Source organism: Pleuronectes platessa, chromosome 20 (genome assembly GCF_947347685.1).
Source record: "Pleuronectes platessa chromosome 20, fPlePla1.1, whole genome shotgun sequence".
Lineage (NCBI taxonomy): Eukaryota > Metazoa > Chordata > Actinopteri > Pleuronectiformes > Pleuronectidae > Pleuronectes > Pleuronectes platessa.
Genome location: NC_070645.1, coordinates 19,151,809 through 19,171,690, shown reverse-complemented (window position 1 = coordinate 19,171,690; position 19,882 = coordinate 19,151,809).

Genomic DNA, 19,882 nt, shown 5'->3' with positions numbered 1-19,882 from the left:
GTGACAGTTTGTTGAGAACCCGGCTTTAGCCAAGAAAAACAGTATGTGTTGCTATGTATTTATTGCCCATATGTGACTGAGTGATATTAACTTTTTTCAGACCGAAGCACTCGTTATTTTTGTTGTGTTGCAGAGAGAGCGTGAGTGCTGCTGACACCGGGTGTCCAGCAGAATGCAGGAGGTAAAACCCAGTCGACAGAAACACCGTGTTTTTGGTGTTGTTGTTTTTGAATTTGTTATTCTGCAGCAAACAGAAATAAAAGTACTATTAGACAACAGTAGTTTTTACTTTCGTTATATGCAGCCTTCTACTTATAATACTAACTACCCAAATCCTCACATTGCAACAGAAGACGGAATATTTACAAAAGCAAACGCACAACATTTAGAAAGTACTTTCATCTGGCAGCAGAGATTTTTTGGGGACATTTCAACCCAAAACAAAATGACAGGTTTTTAAATGAGTCGTGCAGCTAATGAACCACTTGCACTGGTTCATTGTGATCACAGTGGACTTTTGAAACTTTCTCCGCTGCACTCCGTGACTTCCGAGTGTCACTAACACGACAGGGCCACAGATAATGCCCTGTCCTCTTAAAAACTCCCCGTCCAATATGTCTCCACTTTGAAGTCCAGTCAGGGGATCAAGCAGAACATTTTAAGTAGTTAATCCCTCGTTTTTTAGTCAAACGCACAGTATCCACTTGATATTTACCGCTGAGAGGTTGCTAATTGTCCCTCTTACCACTTCAAACCATATTGATTCTTTACGTAAGGACATCTTTGAGTTCTAGAAGCGAGTGGGGTTGAAAAAAATGCTTTCAAATGATATAACTAGCAAACCTGTGAACGCAGGGAAAACAGCAATCTGGTTTTTCTCTAAGTTACCACCAGGTCATGGTGCCTAAGTCGGGTGGTTTAATTAAATTTGCTGTCCGTATAGTTTTTGAGGAACATTATGCAAATAAGATTTAAATTATTGCCCATTTCAAGTGTCGCCCGAGCGCTTGTCTAAAAGAGAACAGAACAGAACGCCTTCAGCAATCCGCTGTGATTTCCCGCGGCCGCATTCCCTCCCATAAAACAGCAGAACTTAAAAAAATAAAGGAATTAATTAGTTCCAGTTCATCACTACTGCAGAAACTTCCGCTCACTTATAACTGTCTCATCGACTGAGAACAGCTTTAAGTCACTTTAACACCCACTGGCTCAGTGAACCTCAGAGACACGCATCCATTTTGCCTCGTTCATTGTTTATTTATTCACTTTTATTTTCTCGAACATATGATTCACTCTATGTGTTTGAATATATCGTGTCATGAAATGCGGTGACTTTATTTAATTCAATATTTTGCTGTTTACAAACACAATAAAAACATTTAGCTTGTACAAAATATGAAAAGACGCTTTCTGTCATATTCCCGTCGACTCACATTTGTGTTTGCTTAATGCTTACGAGGAGTTTTTGTGTCTTGTTGCAGTTTTGCATGAATCGATTTGACATGTTTCCACGCAGCCACAATGAGATTTCAAGCATCGCCTGCGCTGAATGTTCTTCCCCCCCACTGTAATATGTCAGATGTGTGGGCAGATGCCTCGGATGCATTCACAGACCACAATCTCTGGTCAATTCGAGGAACATGGAAGCCACTCACGCCTGAAATTATACAGTTCACGGGGGCACCGATCGTGGCTGCACACCTAGAAAGTCAAATATTGGCAAAAGCCGCCATCCCAGTTTAAGGGAATTACACATCTGAGGGGGGGGATTTGAAGTTAAAACAGGGGATGCTTAGGCTCTCATGACTGGGACCTTGATCAAATATTGATTGTGTGGCACAGTGGGGAAGGTGAGAGTGCTGAGAAATCCCTGAATCCATACTGTGGAGTTTGCGAGACGTGGGCCTCCATTATTTAATTATCATTTTCTTGAGTGAAGTCAACTCCGCGGCCCGGCCCCTGACAGCAGCCCCCCCCCCCCATCGAAAAGAACCAACCGGAGGAAGCACCGACTTTAATTTGCAACATTTTCTCGCCTTTTTATTTTCGTTTCCGCATTACTGGTTCACCCTGGAAGCACAGTCGATTGATTCCCTTTACGGTGAAGAACACACACCCACCCGGGCGTGAGTAATAGGTGTCGATATTGGGATTTATCACCGGAGACACGGTGTAATAATGTGTAAGGTAATGCCTGCTTTCGAAATGCTAAAGCAACAGCTGAAGGGAGCCTGGAATTCAAATCACAGCACTTTATTGTTAGTGAAGGTCGACACGCCTCGTCATATTAGTGGAATCCCATGGGTTGTGTGTGGAAATATTCCCTACATTTTAAAGCCACTAAGAATGTATGTCCTCTTATGTGAGACCCCTTGATGCCAGAGAAGTATCACTTTATGTAGAAAAAGGTGTTTGTGTTCATTTTGAGCTCCCTCCTCCGGACCCACTAACTCACAGCATGGGTCTCGCACACATTTTTTTAAATCTGCGCTTTTGGGATCGAGCCTCAAACTTAGATTTACCAAAATTGTCACAGCTTAGCCCAAGTAGGACTATTATGAAACATTACTGTCATGCTCTTTTTTCGGGCCACGCCTACAAACTCAGAGACTTATTTGGGGTAAACCGGCGATTACACTGGCTGCATGTTTTCACTCCACAACAGATGGACAGCAAATGGGTCTGTTTCTCCCTTTGATGACACTCAAGCAAAACAGGATTTATGTCTCATCAGATCAGGGGAATATGTGGAAGAGGAAAAAGCAAGTGAGCTGATGGAACATACTGTAAACCAACTGTTTGTCTTGAGACCTCCAGAAATACATCTCTTTTTTTAAGGTTGGCATGAACAAGACACAGATTCCCACTGTTAACATGTTTTTGTATTCTCAATGTGTGTCTGTGTGTGTGTGTAAGCGTAAGTGTGCCAGATAAATATATCAACAGAAGTGAGCCTTAAGCCCGGCTCTCGTGGGGCCTTCGTTATGTGGGGACCTCAGGTAATTAATGAACTATCAACAACCTCTGTGGTTTGTGAATCACACAATTGCATAATAAAATGAACAAAAAAAACAACCCTGGATAAAAGAAAGTTTTATCTTTTTTATGATTCCACATGAGAAAATGTCTCATTTGTCCTGGAAACATATTCAGTATATGGCCACATTGTTTTATGTAGAACAAACACAATGTGCAGGAGAAACAACATGTTTAACGTTGCATTAAATCAGATTTAAGGCAGTAAACATTATTCATTTCCTACTTAAAGACATGTCAGATTCATGTTTATTTAACATTCATCATATTGCATTGCCATTTCCACAGCTAATGTTAATACTACTGTCACAAAGGAAGTGTGTATTTTATTTCTCTTAGCGTCAGTGAGACAAGAACAACAGATCTGGCAGGTTTTTAGTTGCAGACGAAATTTGTTGTTATGAAATCGCTGTATATTTGCAAAATAATACAATAAAATGAAGGTGAGTGGAAATTAAATAAATGAAGGTATAGTATAACATGACCTGTGACGTGTAAATACACAGGAGATGCAATTAAGTTTAATATCAACTGTTTAATAAGGGAAAGAGCTTAGTGACCAGTATCATGCAGGAAAACATCAGCTACTTCTTTGCTTGTTTGTGGTGGATGAAGGTTTAGAGATCAAATCTCTTCAATCAAAACAAAGGTCAAGGGACAAAACCCAATAAAACAATGATAATGTCTCAAGGCAACTTTTGGAGAATCTCTATACTAATACCACCAAATATCAACTTCTGTGTGGAAGTGTGTCACTTGAGTCCATGCTTGAAATCAGCTGTCACTCCAGCTCCAGTAGAAAAAGTAATACCCACCTCCTTCAGGAATTCTGGATCGTCTTCAAAGAGGAAGCTGTTTCCGCTGGCACACAACACTTACTGCAGTTTATGAAATACCTTCACCCAAAAGGCTCAGATGTCCACCCTGCACTTCCCCTGAACTGAGCCCTGAAAGACTAAATGCATGAAACAGATAAATAAGTAAACACACACTCAGCTTTATATTCTCGGCCTGTGCACGCCCACCTCCTTTCATATTGTTGGGACGAGCTTCAAACAAGGTGAAAAAAGAGATATACCCTTCCAGACTTCAAAAGTGCATCTGATATCTCAAGCTGGACATTTGGCGCAATAAATAAAAGATTGTGTGATTTTTATTATTTAAAAAATGAATGGATGTCTTTTCTTCCAGGACCGTTTCCCTCTTCATCCCCTTCATGTGCAAGCGGGTGGAAACCCAAAAGGAAACACGGGGTGTGAAAAGGGGGAAATTGTCATAACTGCACAAACTGTTCTTCTGTATTTCATACTTTTATTAGATTATTTCTAAGCCCTCCTCTGTTTTATGCTTTGGGAAATGCAATGCGTTTGCTTCCACTGCCATGAAAGGGGAAGGTGATCAAAGGGGCAGTATTGGTCGTCTCATGAGAAGCCCCTCATTCACTATGCACATATAAAAGTGGGTGGTCCACCGTTGAGCTGTTCTCAAATCAAAGCCCAACAGCTACTGTGAGCTACTGCTTCTTTCCATGTTACTGTTACAACCCTCCGTCCATCTTAGTCCTCTTCAGAGAAGCAATCACCTGCAACAGGCCGTGTTCCGCTGAGCGGGGGGGCGAGCTGTTCCCTGTTGTTTGCAGGTAACTGATGAGCGGTCATCAGTGGAACCAGGTGCGAGGAGCCGGACCGCCCGAGGAGCGAATCGCTGCAACGTTATGCAAAACAGAGCACGCCTGAAAAAAGAGCATTCATAATATCAAAGACCTGTGTGGACACAACGCAGCCTTTCTCTGTAAGATTAAAAAGACTCTAAAAGATTTTAATACATGGTGAAGGGGATGCAGCTCTGGTTATAGTGCAGGGATTTACACAGCAGCCAGAGAGAGGGGAAAATCAGGCAGCTAGAGGGGGGGGGGGTCGAGGGATATTACGCCGGGAGAAAAATGTTGACCATAAAAGCCCAAATTTGGTGGCGTTTGGTGTCATATATACTTAATATTTGCATATTTTAATGGGCTTGTGTACCTTGTTGTAAAGAAGGAGTGGATTCTTGTAAAGGAGAATGAGGGCTCTCGTGTGTTTTGGCACACACAGTCTGTAAATAGCTATAACTATTTAAAACCACATCTTTATTATTTATCTATTGTTACCTTCACTATCACAAAACTATCGATTGTCAAACTACGTTAATACTTTGTTTAATGGGCTTGGATGAGAAACAGTTATTAAGGATTCAGTGCAAATAGATTCTGGGTTCAAACCCCAGTTTGTTCTCTTCTGTGAGTCACCCAGTGTCGGCTGGGATTGGCTCCAGTCCCCCAGTGACCCTGAGAGAAGGAGCGGTGCAGCTGATGGATTGATGTTCTGTTTGGCCTATAGCTCCCTTGTTAAAAGAAATACAGAGAAAGAGAACATTTACATTCTGGTGCATGAATGTTCACCAAAGGCAAATTCTCAATTTTGTTGTTCCTCTTTTCCCTTGGACTCTTGCATTATTGATTTATGTTTATCTGATTATTTACTCCCTTCCTTGTGCCTGAGGAAAGTGTTGATTGCCCGCTTTGCAGCTTCCACAGAGAAACGCCACAGATATTAACCAGGTGTGTTTGTGTTCTCGCTCTCTCGCTCCTGATCTCGACAACACAATCAGCAAAGAAAAACAGAAGCACATAAGTCATGATCAGAAGTCGGCGAATAAACTCATTCTTACCCACGAGTTCCAGGGTTAGTGGAGCGGAGCGAGTTCCAGCAGAAGTGAAGTGCTCTGAAGTTCAGTCAGAGGGTCTGGGAACATCGTTAGAGGGAAGAAATACTACACATCAAGAGTGAGTGTGTGTGTTTCAGTGTGTGTGTGTCTGTGTGTCTGTGTTGCGCTTGAACACGTTAGAAGTTTGATATTTTAGGGCATTATTACAGTAAACTCAATAAATTGCGGCTGATTGGCATTTCCGTTGTTTTTCTGGGTGAACTTCTACTTTTGTGTTATTTTTGTCAACCCTAAAACTTTAGTCTCAGATTTAAGTTGAAGAAAACTTTATACTAACTCTCTGTACGAGGACCTTCGAGGCGGTTTTGTTGGGTAAATAGAAAAATGTTATTCCCTCCAAACAGATTTATCAACTCAAGCTTTTTTCCAAATCTGATCATTGGAGCAGAAATTGTTGTTAAGCGACCAACATAGAAAATTAAACAATCAATTCATCATTTAACGTAACCTTTTAAGCAAAACCTTCAGGCAAAAAAAATCAGGTTTTATAGAATAATAAGTTATTTGCTGGGGCGAGGAAATGTAGATGAATTGATGATAGACTTCCTCGTTGCAGTGGAAATTCTTCCTGGTGAGTTATCAGGTAAATATGGTTTGGTGTTGCCAACCTGGCGTGACCCACTGGTCTGGGAGCTGCCAAATTTCTCCAGCGCCATCTTGGACTCGGGTTGCAAGAGAATCGTACATTTACAATATGATCGTTAAACTCTATCGGAGAAGTCTTGAAACTAAAGATTGAGATTGTAAACTTCTTAGGGAAATGTTCACTTCCGCTAGAGTCGCCCTCTGCTGGTCGTCCCAGAGAACACAGGTTTTGGGGCACTTCCCTCTTGGCTTCACTTTGCAGCCGCGGAGTCTTTTTTTATAGAAACAACCTTTGCTGCCACACACAGACGTCATTAATATTCCGTATCGCATTTATTCACTCGTGACATTGCTTCTTTTCTCTCCTCCTCATGCAAATCCCCTCATTTCCCCCCCCCCCCCCCCCCTTCTTAACGCTGTCCCATTACCCGAGCTCCTCCCTGAGCCTCCAACACTAACTGACACATCCTGGCCTTCCTGACAGAGAGCAATTAGTGAGCGTAAGGTTGAACAGCTTGAGGCCTCGGGCTGCCAACGCTACTTTTTAGAGCCTGTTGGAAGAAACCTTTTGATAATGATTCCACTCTCAGAATCACCATAAGCCAAGTCCAATAATGACGGGACCTCTCCCCGAGCCGGCTGGACCTTTTATGACGGGTCATAGAAAAGTGTGTGTTGAGATGCTGTAAAATGACAATCACTCTTCAAACCGCCCGGTCTTAGGTGTTGTGCAGTGCGGCGCATAATCAGCCCTCCGGCAGAGGCAGCGAGGCTTCACAGCACAACCAATTTGTGTGGTCTACCTTCGATGAAGTGTGTTTGTATGTTGTGTGTTCTTCAGGTTTGTCTAAACGGGAAAACAAGTTCAGATTCAAATCTTTAAGTCGCTTTGAGCGTTCAGGCGGGAGCTGCATTGTTTGTCGTGTGAAAGCCGACTGATGTTAATGAAGCACGTCTGTAATTTCTCTTGCCAGCCACACAAAAAAAACACACACACAGGACATCTAAAAAACTCGATTCCCTGTTGGCAAAAACGAGAAAATTGAAAATGCCCTTGCATGTAAGAAGATCACAGACTGTAAGAGCCCGATTCTCAATATCCAAAGCTTGTTTCCTTCCGACTATGATGCACAAATATGTGGCGGGGGAGAGGAAAAAAAAAGTCTTATGAATTATGTCCACAGCCAAGGACCATGTCGAATGATATTCCACTATTAGCTTACACATGCAGAGGCAACAGCAAGTCCCAGTGGACCCTGGTGGAGATTACAGAATGAAATCGGTTGGTATTTTTAGCAGGAATTTACCCCCTTTTGTGGCCGTTCAATTTCTAGATTTCCCTGAAGAAATTATCCGATGGTGTAATATCACTTTATTTAATTTACCACACATGTTGACCACTGATAAACCATGTATGCCTAACTGGATTTGGACCAGTCATTCAGAGAATCGCCTAAATGACACATATGGTGTGGAAGGAGCAGCACATGCTTTTGGATGAGTATGTGGGGAAAGTGTGTTCTGGGACGTGACAACCTCATGGTTTTAAGATGTCGCTCTAAATAAAACACAACACACAGCTGGCAGATCCAGCCAGTGCACTCGCTCTGATGTGTTTATGAGTTGCACTAATGAATTACAGCAGGTGATTCAAGTTTATGAAGCTCACTGTGTATCCCCGATACTTCAAAGTCCCTTTTTTATTCACGCTGAAGTTTCCTGAAGGTGAAGGCTGTAATTTGCTTGTATTGGAACCATAAGTCTTTACATAATTTGTGTCCCACACTCAATTTTTCTTTTGTGTGTGCTTATGTGCACGCACTCATGCAAACCAATTCAGCTGAATATTAATTTAAGCCGCGCTTGCCAAGGATGGCGAACGCAGCAGCACTACAACAGCATCATTCTGGATTTAATGACACACTGCCAAATTAATTCGACCGACTGCTATTTATTGACCCAGTTTTTTATGAATTACTGGAATCATCTTTAGCAAGAAAATTAGGCTTTGGGTCGGGAGACGCTGCGGAGCTATCTTAAATGTTTGTAATATCCGAGATGCTCCTGAAGATTGTGAAATCACAGGCGGAGGCCCCACACAGTGTGAGTGGGAACTCTCCCTCCCAATGTTGTGTATGATCAAAAAGTACAAATATTATAGAGCTATTGAAATGTTAAATGATGTCTCTTAGGGGACTGTGACTCATTTGTGTTTTACGTCTGTTCCCAGAGAACTGCAGGTCTACTGAAACACTTTTTATATATCATATCTTTTTATAATTACAGCACTCTCCCCCTTTATTCTTATTTTATTTGTTAAACGCTTGTTTATTCAATTACTTTTTTATATCTAAACCCTTTTTGTTCAGTCTTAAGTTGCTGTTTTACATTTACCCATAATGCCTTTTGTGTCTGATGTAAAGTACTTTGAATTGGCTTCTTTTGAAATGTGCTAAACAAATCAAAGGTGCTTCTGTGTTTACCAGCAGAGAAATAAACTCAATCTAAAAAGTACACAATGGTGTTGTTTTGCTACTTTAAATCACAACAACTTTTGGGACATAACAAAACAAGTATGGAGCTCCTAGCAAAAACATGTTGGGACATTTTGGTAAAAATGGGTACCAACCAGAATCAATAATCCCTGGTTAGATGGAATCTTATAGTTGTTTCCAGTGTTGATATGGATCGGCTCATATATACAACCCACAAACATTGTGTTCATGTTGTTGCTCTCTGTGACATTGAGGATGTAGTTTCTCCGTGAAACAACAACTCTACTGCTGCATGAAGAATTTTACAGCAGCTCCAGAGTGAGAGAACAAATACTGTTTGGTTTGTTGATATTAGTTTGGTCGACTCAACTCTCAGACTTGACTACCTGGTTTTTAATAGTTTTTCCTGTTACATATAATGTTTTAGTCATAATGCAACGTGGCTCTCTAACCTATGTGCAAACACCCACTTAAAAAAACAAAATCCCCCACAAAATACACAATGATGAATTATTTACCCTTTTAAATGCTTTCCACTTCTTTCCAGGCCCATGTAGGAACTCTGTGTTGACATTTAAAAATCCTCATTCTGTTTTAACTGTGCAGACACTGCCACCACGATGACGCTGCCTGCAAGGTGGGGGCGTTTGATTGTTATTACAAATCCCAGCTTTAGCCAACATGAGGAAAAAGGTGTCTGTTTGATATTTGAGGACAAAGCCTCTGCTCAGTGCCGGGTCCCATGAAAACCTCACCTGCAAACAATACCTTGGCACTCACCACGGATTGTCCATGTTCAGCTACACGTGAGACTATCCCCTGGTTTATGGGGAGCAGGCTTGTCGGGGAGGGGGAGATAAATTCAGTTTAAATACATCTGTTGATTGGCCACACCATGGGAATTCAGAGAATAATAACCCTGTGAAGGCAGTGGGAGAGAGATGGGATGAAGGGATCTAAATCTGTGCTGTGGACACGGAGGAAAGCCGTTTCCCTGGCACCGCTCCTCCCTCAGAGATTACACGTCTCCCATTTTCATCACAACATCCAAGTTGGCTTGCCACCATTAATAGGACAGACCTCAGTACTTACCCCATCGCATCGCCACGGCCAGAAAAAAACTAAAAAAAGGGACAGACCACAGCGGGGCAACTGTTTCACCCCCACACCACTGGGTCTCTGCAAATGCACAACATGCAACCCTGCAGAACGAGCATGCAGCCGGATGTTTAGCTTTATTACATCTTTACAAATAAGCAAAACAACACAAGCCTTTTTGCACAATCCACTGCTGCAGGTGAAGTGATGCCGCCTGAGTGATCTACTAAAATACACCCGTAGCTTCGAGTGTAAAGCTGTGGGCTGCATTCAGGTGGACAGCATGAAAAGGTAATATACTGTAGCTGCAGAGCACAATTCAGAGCCTGCGGTGAGTGGAGGCAGTTTCTGCACCACAGCCCTGCTGGCTCTTCAGCCCTTCCTCGTTCACACAATATAGCTCCACCTCTGCAGGCTGGAAGCCCATATACTGGCCGCTTCATATCTCCACACTATTTAATGTGTTTCTTCCGTCCTGTTCCCACTCCCACTTCAAACCTTTGCCAAAATTCAAGCCCGACAACACATCCCTCAGCCTTTTTTTGCGGCGGACAAGTAATAAGGGCTCATTTTGCAGCCGCCCGTGGCTCTGACAGGAGTGGGCTTGTGTCTGCCAGAACTGATTACCTGCAGAGATTGCTGATCAAATTGTCCAAACCGTCCAAACTTTGAGACAGTTTTCATTCCGACCGACAAAAAAAAGATATGTGACCCCATTTCAGTTGTGTGACAAGAACCTGATGCAGCTCAGAATCCATCTACCTGTGGGTTTATCCTTTTGTACGACCCAATATTGATGAATCCACGTTCAATATTTTAAATAGTGGTCGGGAATAATCCCTCTCGCATTATTAGTTTGTTTTTGCCTCAGATGGAGGAGAGAAATATCATCAGGAAAACAAGCCCAGGCCTCTCTCAAATAAACGTTTTTAATCTCTTTCATTAGGTCGGCATTACAGCTCCGAGTAACTGATTAGATGTCTCACTCCTGGAGCCTGCACTGATTGTTGTTAATGGAAACCTGTATTGCAGGGGCATTGTCAGACTGAGTGTTTGGCTCACTCTGTTCATGCAACTCTCTGGAACACATGGCTGCTGTAATTACCTCTCCTTTCAGATCGATGCTGCGTCGGTCCTGTGATCAGTATTCCAGGATTTGAGTTTTCCGTGGAAAAATGCTCTTCACGTTGATTTTTGAAAAGCACTTGTTTATCTTAGCAGGCTGCTTCTGCTCCGAATCAACACCTGAACCTAATAAAACTGTATCAACCAGCAATAGCAGAACTGTTGAAATATAAATGTGGATGAGTTAGGTTGATTTAACCCTCTGATTGTGGATTTACAATTTGTGGACGCCAACAGTCGAAATAACAAAAAAACCAACATCTCGATTGGAGCATTCATTCTTTTTGTACTTTTATACGTGTTTACTGTTGCAAAATATCATTTATTTTATCATTTATTAGGATTTCATTTCTATATCCTTTAAGTTTAGGTTGTACAGAGTTAAGAGATATGAGGCATTTGAAGATTCTCCAAGAAATGCAGCATTAATACCAATGCAGGCACGAGCAGCAATTTTTATTGCAGCTTTCAATGGGTTAACTGTGTAATATAATGTATGAAATATGTTCTATTGAGCTCTGCACCAACAAGGAAAAGCACTCTTCTACTTTGCCTTGGTTTAATAAAATGATAATAAAGGCTATCTCTTCTATGAGTCTGACGATGTTAATATAAGCAATTAAATATCTTGTGAATAAGTGATGAATATTATTTTTAAGTCACTAACTATGGTCATTTGAGGTAACGTGCACTGGATATTTGCGAGACTGAATCTTCTCACCATTGTGTCACAAAGGATATATGTGTGAAACCTGCAGGGGCCGAGCTTCTCTCGACCCAAATGGAACCACAAGCAGAGATCACAAGCCACCGATCTGGTGTATTTGTTACAGGATAAAGCCTGGTCTCTCTCCCGCTGGTAATTGCAGTGAGTCAGACAGGAGGCGGCAGACCGGAGCTCCAGATGCCCTCTTCTGGGCCAGACCTCCCTCAGGACAGCCTGGTCCTGTCTCGAGCCGCTGCGTGATCCAGACACAGAGACTGATTGCATTAGCTTAGCCGCTAACAAGAGCTACACCTGGGTCCGTGTCGTCCAGCAGCTCATATGCAGCCCCCCCCTCATTCCAGTCAGGCTCCAGGAAGATGAAAAACAAATAATTGGATCTTTCATCATTATATTGAATCTGCATTGCCCTGTATATTATGACCTATATCTTTATATACGGCACTGGAGATCCATATCTACTCAGGACGGGCATCTCTGCTCCCTTCTCCGTTCATATTTGATTTAACAGGGAAATTAAGTTTGTATTCCAGCAGCTACTGGAGTCACTCAATAAACATTTTAAAACAAAAGAAGAATGAGCCATCGCACTCCTCTGGTGGCCAATTAAATTTAACAGATAAACCAGATGCAATTAATTCAGAATTATTACTGTGCATTAGTTTGACAGTGTAAAAGCTCCCTGAGCTTATTAACAATTCACAGGCATAATTCACCACACAGTGTGTTTTGATTAAAATACTGAAATATTGCTTACGAATAACAAATCAAATGAAGGGGGGGGGACGGCTTTGTCCTGTGGATGTACTGAGGAAATCAAGCCGGTCTGGAGCCTTTAAATCAGTTACACACTTCCTGATCTAATATGCAGCAATATTATTTATTCAAACCAGTAAGTAGGCCTACGTCGTTTTTAACCCTTTCTAGGAAGTAGGTATTTTCATAGCTTTTATTTTAACTTTATTGAAACCCATATATTTCCCAGATTTCATGCCCCCAAAGAATGGAATTTTTTCTAAAATCTCAGTTATGTCGATTGAATTCCTTCTACTTCTACTTCAAAATGTCCACGTTGAATATTCGGTCTTTATAAATGCATGTGTTAACTTTCCAATTCATTTGAACCACTGACTGTAAATAAAGAGGGAATACATATCCCAATTTCCCCCCTTTCTCCTGAAATGAAACCGAAACAACCGTGATACGAACACTTCCATCGATGGTGACATTTAGGCGAGGACTGGCTGATATACGTTTAACCAAATGGAAAAAATTAATTTATAAAAACTTCTTAAAATGACAGAAACCCTTATTGAGAATAAAAAAACAATTTAAGTGTATTTTGCCTGCTTGTGTTGGTTTGGTGCATGTCCCATCTGCTAACATGGAGGAGGCAAAGACCACAACCAGCCACCAGGGGGCAATTAGGATGCTGTGGCTTCGCTTTGAGGGAGCTACCATGTCGTCCATCTTCACCTCAGACTCTGTGCTCTGAACTCACGAAGCGTACATGTGTATCGGGCTGTGGATCCACGCTACAATGCATCTGACCATTTATTAGAATGAGATTTGCTGCACCAGCATGTGTGGCCAGCATGTGTCATGACCTTCATTCAAATGTCAGCCAGTCTCTTTGTGTGGACAACGGCCAGAAGCATCCCTCCCTCCCCCTGTGTTTTCTTTCTCCCCCTCTCTTGTGTTTATACTTGTGCAGGACATGTTCGTGTCCCGTGCAGTGGCGGGCGGGCCACTCTGCAATGCCCTGATTGACGCCTGACTCCGAGCATCCGTTCCACCTCTTGCTTAGCGGAGCCTGTGCCAAGAGGATTAAAAATGGAGTCCTCTAGGGCCGTGGCATGCCATCTGGACAGGGTTGATCTGGGAGCAGGGTTGTCAGCCAGGACTGCTGAGTGTATAAAATGCTGCATAACTACATTCAAATGCAGCTTTAGAGAATTACATGTTTTTTTTTGTCCCACACACACAAAAAAAAAAGATAATTTTCATATGATTTAGTGCACGGCTTTCACACGTTGCTTTTCTCTTCATATGTTTTTCTCTGAGGAGCGAAAAGAGATGATTTGTTTTCATTTGATTAATTATATTTCTTCAGTCTGCTGCCATGTGAGAAGACAAGTGGGGCAGTGGGTGTGAAGGGGGACGTCTCCGTGATTTCAGATTTGTACTTTTTTGTTACTGTGTCAAGCGCTCTTAATATGCATTTTGATTTTTTTTTTCATAGTAAATGGAAAAGAGAGAAAAGGAATAATGTATGTTTACAATCCGTTCCAGAAAATGTGTGAATCTGTCCTGAAAAGGAACAAAAGGGTTTTTTAAGAAAGAAAGGGAATCTGTGTTTTTCCTCCGAGCCATGTCCGACTTCAAAAATGGTCAAAATGAAATATAGAGATGACTAAATGGTAATGCCGCAATAACCTTTTCCAGAGAGTGATGTGTGCCACCTTTGATTCCCCCCCACCATATCAAGGTCCAATTTCTAAAGGTTAAAGCTGGTGGTTGAACCTCGATACGCCGAGGAGAGCCGAGATGACATCTGTGCTCTGCATGACCAAGTGAGGGGAGAAGCAGAGCATTAAATCATGCAAGACATGAGAATAAGAGAATTTAGGTCACAGTCAGCAACAACTGCCAGACTTCAGAGGAACCCGTGAAGTTTTGATGTTTAGATGATGTAATTCTCTCTCTGTGGTAATATCTGCTGGGAATAGACAGGGGGGGGGGCTGAGGGCTGATGGGATTCTTTATTAGCTCTCTCGCTTTGAGAGGTTATGGTATTAGCAGGAACCAGCTGAGGCCTCCTCCTCATCCACCTGGATTCCCCCTCCACCCCCCAGACAGCCCCCCCCCCCCCCCAGGCCTGTGTGCTTTATCACGTCTTTCCCAGGCAGCACACATGAAAAGTCACATTTCACCACCTCAACATATATAATGTACAGGGACACATTCACGCTAAGTGCACTCGGGGGTCCCATTACTTCTCTCCAATGTTAACCACCTTCTAACGTTAGCCATGTTCTGAATCTAATTCTAAACCAGATACTTAATTTAAACCATAACCGAGTCTCCAGTTAAAGTCCACATCCTGTCAGCGAGAGCCCAACTGATACGGATGTTCATATTTCTGATAAGGATCTAAATTGTCAATGATTTTTTAGATTCGTGAGAACATTACTAAACATAACTATATCTCCTCGCCACTAATGTTTTTCCTGGAGAGCCTCTCACGTTAACAAAGAAATGCATCAATACATCATTAGGAGTATCCCACAGCTTTAACTCTAGCTTTTAAGATGAGTTATAATTGCAATAGATTGTTTGTTTGTTGGTTTCTAAATGCTGCGTTAAGGACAAGGTCTCTACGTTTCGCTTCAGGGACCAAACATGAAATAAATCTGGTTCTCAACAGCAATAAATTATTAAATAACCTTAAATTAAAAAATGTATTCCACGGAAAAAGGGGAACCCCCTGTGTGCGTCTTCCAGTAGGTTTGCCACTGGGTATCTACCTACTGAGATTGGAGAACCAATTAGCATAACCACACCACCAGACCCTTCCCTCTGACGCACAGCCTTCCCCCGGAACTTTCCTGGATGAAGTCCAAAAATAAGCACATTTCTTCTTCCTTCATCCTTTCCAAGGAAAGATTAATTAACTCACTTTCAACTTGCACAGGGGGAGAAGTTCTCTAATTTCAGTTGGACCTCAAAAGGATCCACATGCACACGAGCTCTGGACAAAAGAAACCTCTCCAAGCGTCCGTCCCATTAGAATATCCCCAGTGACCACAGCATGCACCACTGGTTCTGTGTGTGTGTGTGTGTGTGTGTGTGTGTGTGTGTGTGTGTGTGTGTGTGTGATTTGGGGGTCGGGGGGCTCGCCCAGTGCTCAGGGGACCTGATGAGCTGGAGGAGGGGGGGGGGATTTGCGGCTCCTGCCTTACGCTAATGCAATCACGACTGTCGTTTGCCAGTGTTGCCACTGAGCCTGCAGCTCCTCTCCCTCCCTCCCTCCCTCTCCCTCTCTCTCTCTCTCCCTCTCACACACTTGCTCTCTCACTTACTCGCTCACTCTCTAATACATGCAGCTTCCCTGCTCTCACTTCACTGCTCACTCCCTCGCTCTCCCTCCCTCTCTCTCTCTCTCTCTCTCTCTCTCAGTCGTCATTCTGTTGCCGCACGGACACACTCCACACTTTGGTGTGTATTCTCCGGCTATTCCCCCGAAGCTGTCGTCTCCTTGCACCTCGCGCAGGGCTTGCACCACCGACCGGCGTCTGTTCCGTTTCAGCGTGGGGCTCAAACTGTACACAGAGAGCGGGATAATGAAAGAGAGGCATCAAGGAGGAAAGCAAGGGTGAGAGAGGGAACTGAAAGAGGAGTAAAAGCAGCGAAAAGGAAAAGAGTCTCCTTCTCCTCTTGCGTAGAAGCGGTGGGAGGACAGTTTGATTCAGTGAATATTTGGATTTAAACTGGCTGCGTCTCTGCTCTCTTGTGTCCCACTGAAGGTAAGCCCGTGCATCCTCCTCTAACCTGTTCTTCCTCAGCCTGCAGGCGTCTCACATGCACCCTGCTCTTCACCTTCAGAGAGACGTTCAACTGATTCCACCGCACAGAAGGGAGCTCTATTCACTTTGTGTGACTGGTGTGTGTGTGATTCTCTTTGCAAACACAGTTGTAGACACTTGCTTCAAACAGCTGGTTAAGAGTGATGAAAGGGGGGGGGGACGTGTCCTTGAACATGTTTCATGTAAAGGAGTTGTGAGGAACAAGATGCTCGAGTGGTGGTGTGTGTCTCTCTCTCTCTCGTGTGCTCTCTTGTCGTGGGTTGTCGACTCAAGTGAGAATTCACTAAGTGTCAATTAAAGCAGATCGGTTCACATGTCAAGCAACACTCTCTGAAGGTGCTGACCCCATCCGTGGAGTTCTGTGAGTCCATCTGCATATGAAAAGGAGATGTGGCTTCTGAACTCTGTGCTGGAGAGTGTTCGGAGCTGATTATCACTCCACGGCACGTCAAGTGGTGTTGGCTTGTTGAGCTAAGCTGTGCGTGGATAAGATGACACAAACATTTCCATTCTCTCTCCAAACATTGATACTGAAAACGGGGACGTTAATCATTAACAGTCTGGTCCACATGGAAAGAGCAGCTTCAAGGACGACAGGATGCGTTCACTCTGCATGTGTCACATAGAGCAGAGTCTGTTTACCCGGTAGCAGGAATGAAACAGTGTGTTCAGAGGAGAGTCAGGGCACAGAGGGTCTGACGGCTCAATCACAGCCTGGAGATTATTCCCCTTGTTTGCACACACTGTATATGAGCAATTGTATTAGTGGGAGAGGCCATCCTTGTGGTTTGGAAAGGGATTAGAGGGAGGGATATCAGAGCAGGCTGACAGGAATCAGATTTGCAGAGAAACGTGGGATCACAGATGCAACCTTGCCCCCGATCCGCAGTAGCAGATGCTTATTCAGATGAGAGGAGCTGTGAGGGCACAGAATGTAGAGATGTACCCCTGAGCGCTGCTGAGCTACATCTGCTATTAACTTATACACCTGATTGTTACATCAGCAAAACCCACTGCAAGTTATTACAACATCACATTTGCATCTCTTGTTGTACATCAAGTGCTGTGATGCATCGAATGCAACACAAGCCGATGACTGCTGCCACTTTGAAGACTTTTAAACCGGCGTGCATTACTATTCTTATACCTGGCACGCTGCAGATTACTCACTTCCCATTCTCAGTAACGTGATTGTGTGGAACATTATTTCCCTCTGACTGAGGAGATACCTTGTGAATGCTAGCGCCGCCTTTCAAAGTCAATCCCGTCCTCCCTTATAGATTAGATAAAAAAAAGCTCTCTTGCCTGCCCCTTGCTTTAAGCACATCTAATGTAACTCACTTCAGTGTCAGAGGCAGCGAGTCCTCTTATCGGCACGCCGCTGAAAACACCTGCTTTTGGAATAATCAAATTACGCTGCGAGGAGTCCACTTCCAGAGGAGAAGAGGAGCTGGACGCTCCCCCGAGCACACAGAGGCTACTGTGCAGAAAATGAGCATTCAGAGAAGGCGGCCGCCGACCAGCCAGGTATTATAACTGCATTAGACGGGGGGATAAATGAAGAGACATGCATGTGCTCTGCTCCATGACGGCTGGTGTGGGAGCCTGGCTCAGGGAATTCAATTTATCGGAGGACAGAACCAAGTGGGAGAAAACATCTTGGTTGGTTTCACTTGTTGACTAACTTTTTTTAGTGATACTACAAGTTTCTGTGATGGGTCGAGTGGTGTGGTCAGTCAGCATCTCTCAGGGGAAAGCTTCTCTACCAGGACAGGCAGCAGCCGCCTGTTGTACTGCATTATCCTGAGCAGTGTCACAGCAGACTGCCTTTCACACTGTACCACACTGCATTCAGGTTAAATCAAGAAGGATGGAGGGATTTTGAGAACGTGCCGTTTTTTAACAGCCGGTATTTAATTATCCAACTGTGCAATCAGGTTTCATTAGTTTTCAGGCTTTAATTTAACATCGTGTCAAAAAAATAAGCTGGATTCTTGTCACAAGCTCATAAATTACTTTTTTATTAAGCCAATGTTTACGATTCAGTCTGTGACGAATGAGATTCAACTCATATTTGGTCCATTTTCTATTCCAAAACCTGGGGACAAAGTAAAACACGATGTTAGACCTCATCCTCTGACATCCATAAATCTTGAACACTTGTCATGCGGTTGTAAAGTCGAGCCACAAACTGTGTGCGTGTGTTTTGAGTGACAGGACCGGGAGCTTTGCGTCTGAATTAAAGCTCACGTCCGCCCGGCTGTCAACTCATCCCTCCGTCTCTTTGATTAGGGTGAGCTGTTATTTATGGACGGTCCGCAGCCTTTATCGTAGGCAGAGCTCCGGCGATCAGTCATAGAGATGTGCCAGCTATCATCGCTTTCCGAAGCAAGTGTCCATCAAGAGCCTCGGGCTTAAACAGAATCAATACCTGAGATTATTTGGAGTCTCCAGACTCTCTTTACCGTGGGCTCTTCAATCTCCTCCCCCACTCGATGGACTTGACTTCATTCCGCTCTAAATGAGGTTTGTCCTGCAGCGCCCACACGTGTGTCTCACAGTGTGTGTGTCTGTGTGCATAAAAAGTGTGTCTCTGTAATTCTGCAGCACCACCATCAATTTTGAAAAAATGCTAATCAGGCGGTGGATCTGGATTTTGTTCCGTGTGGTTTCAAGGCCAATCTAAGCTGGAACTATTGCACTTGTGTTAGGATTCTCCCACATTCAGCAAAGACCCCTGCAGACCTCTAAGACAAGGCCTCTCCGCTGCTCTCAGACAATCACCAGCAAGTCCTAAACATCCCAAATTAAAGTCTTACAGTGATGGATGACTCTCAATCTCCAGGAGATATTGCACAGGCTTCCCCTCTGAATGATGGGCAACTCCTCCTCACTCCTCTCAGCAATTATTTATATAGGTTTGTCTCTGTTCGTTTGTCAGTTTTTTGGACACTGTTTCTTCCTCCCAGTTGAAGAAATACCCCGTAGAGATTAAACCTCAGTTTCTGTAGCCTACTGATGCTGAAGCTTCCTCTGGAAAGCAAACAAACATCACCTTCCCTGTGGCAAATGTCTGTTGTTTGAAGTAGCAGTGGAAAGAAGGAAGAATACAGTTACCTGAAGAGCCATGTGAATAAGAGACTTGACTTGAATATATCTGTACGTATTAAACTATTTACAAATCACATTCACAGCTATATTTTCAGAAAAACTCCAAAGGGAGGTCAGCTCCTTGTTGCTTCTCTTCTAAAAGGACTTTATTAATGAATTTTCCACCGTAACTGTTTTCAACACTGCAGAGCAAAGTCTTAAAATACCCCAAAGAGACCTTGGGGCCTTTGTGCCTTTTGAATTCATTCGTGCCAGCTCTGTGAGAAATCCAGCACACATTCTCAGCCAACAGTGGGCAGGAATGGCTGTGGTCATAAAAACCCGAAATCACCGGAGGCCATGTACAGGCACTAGTA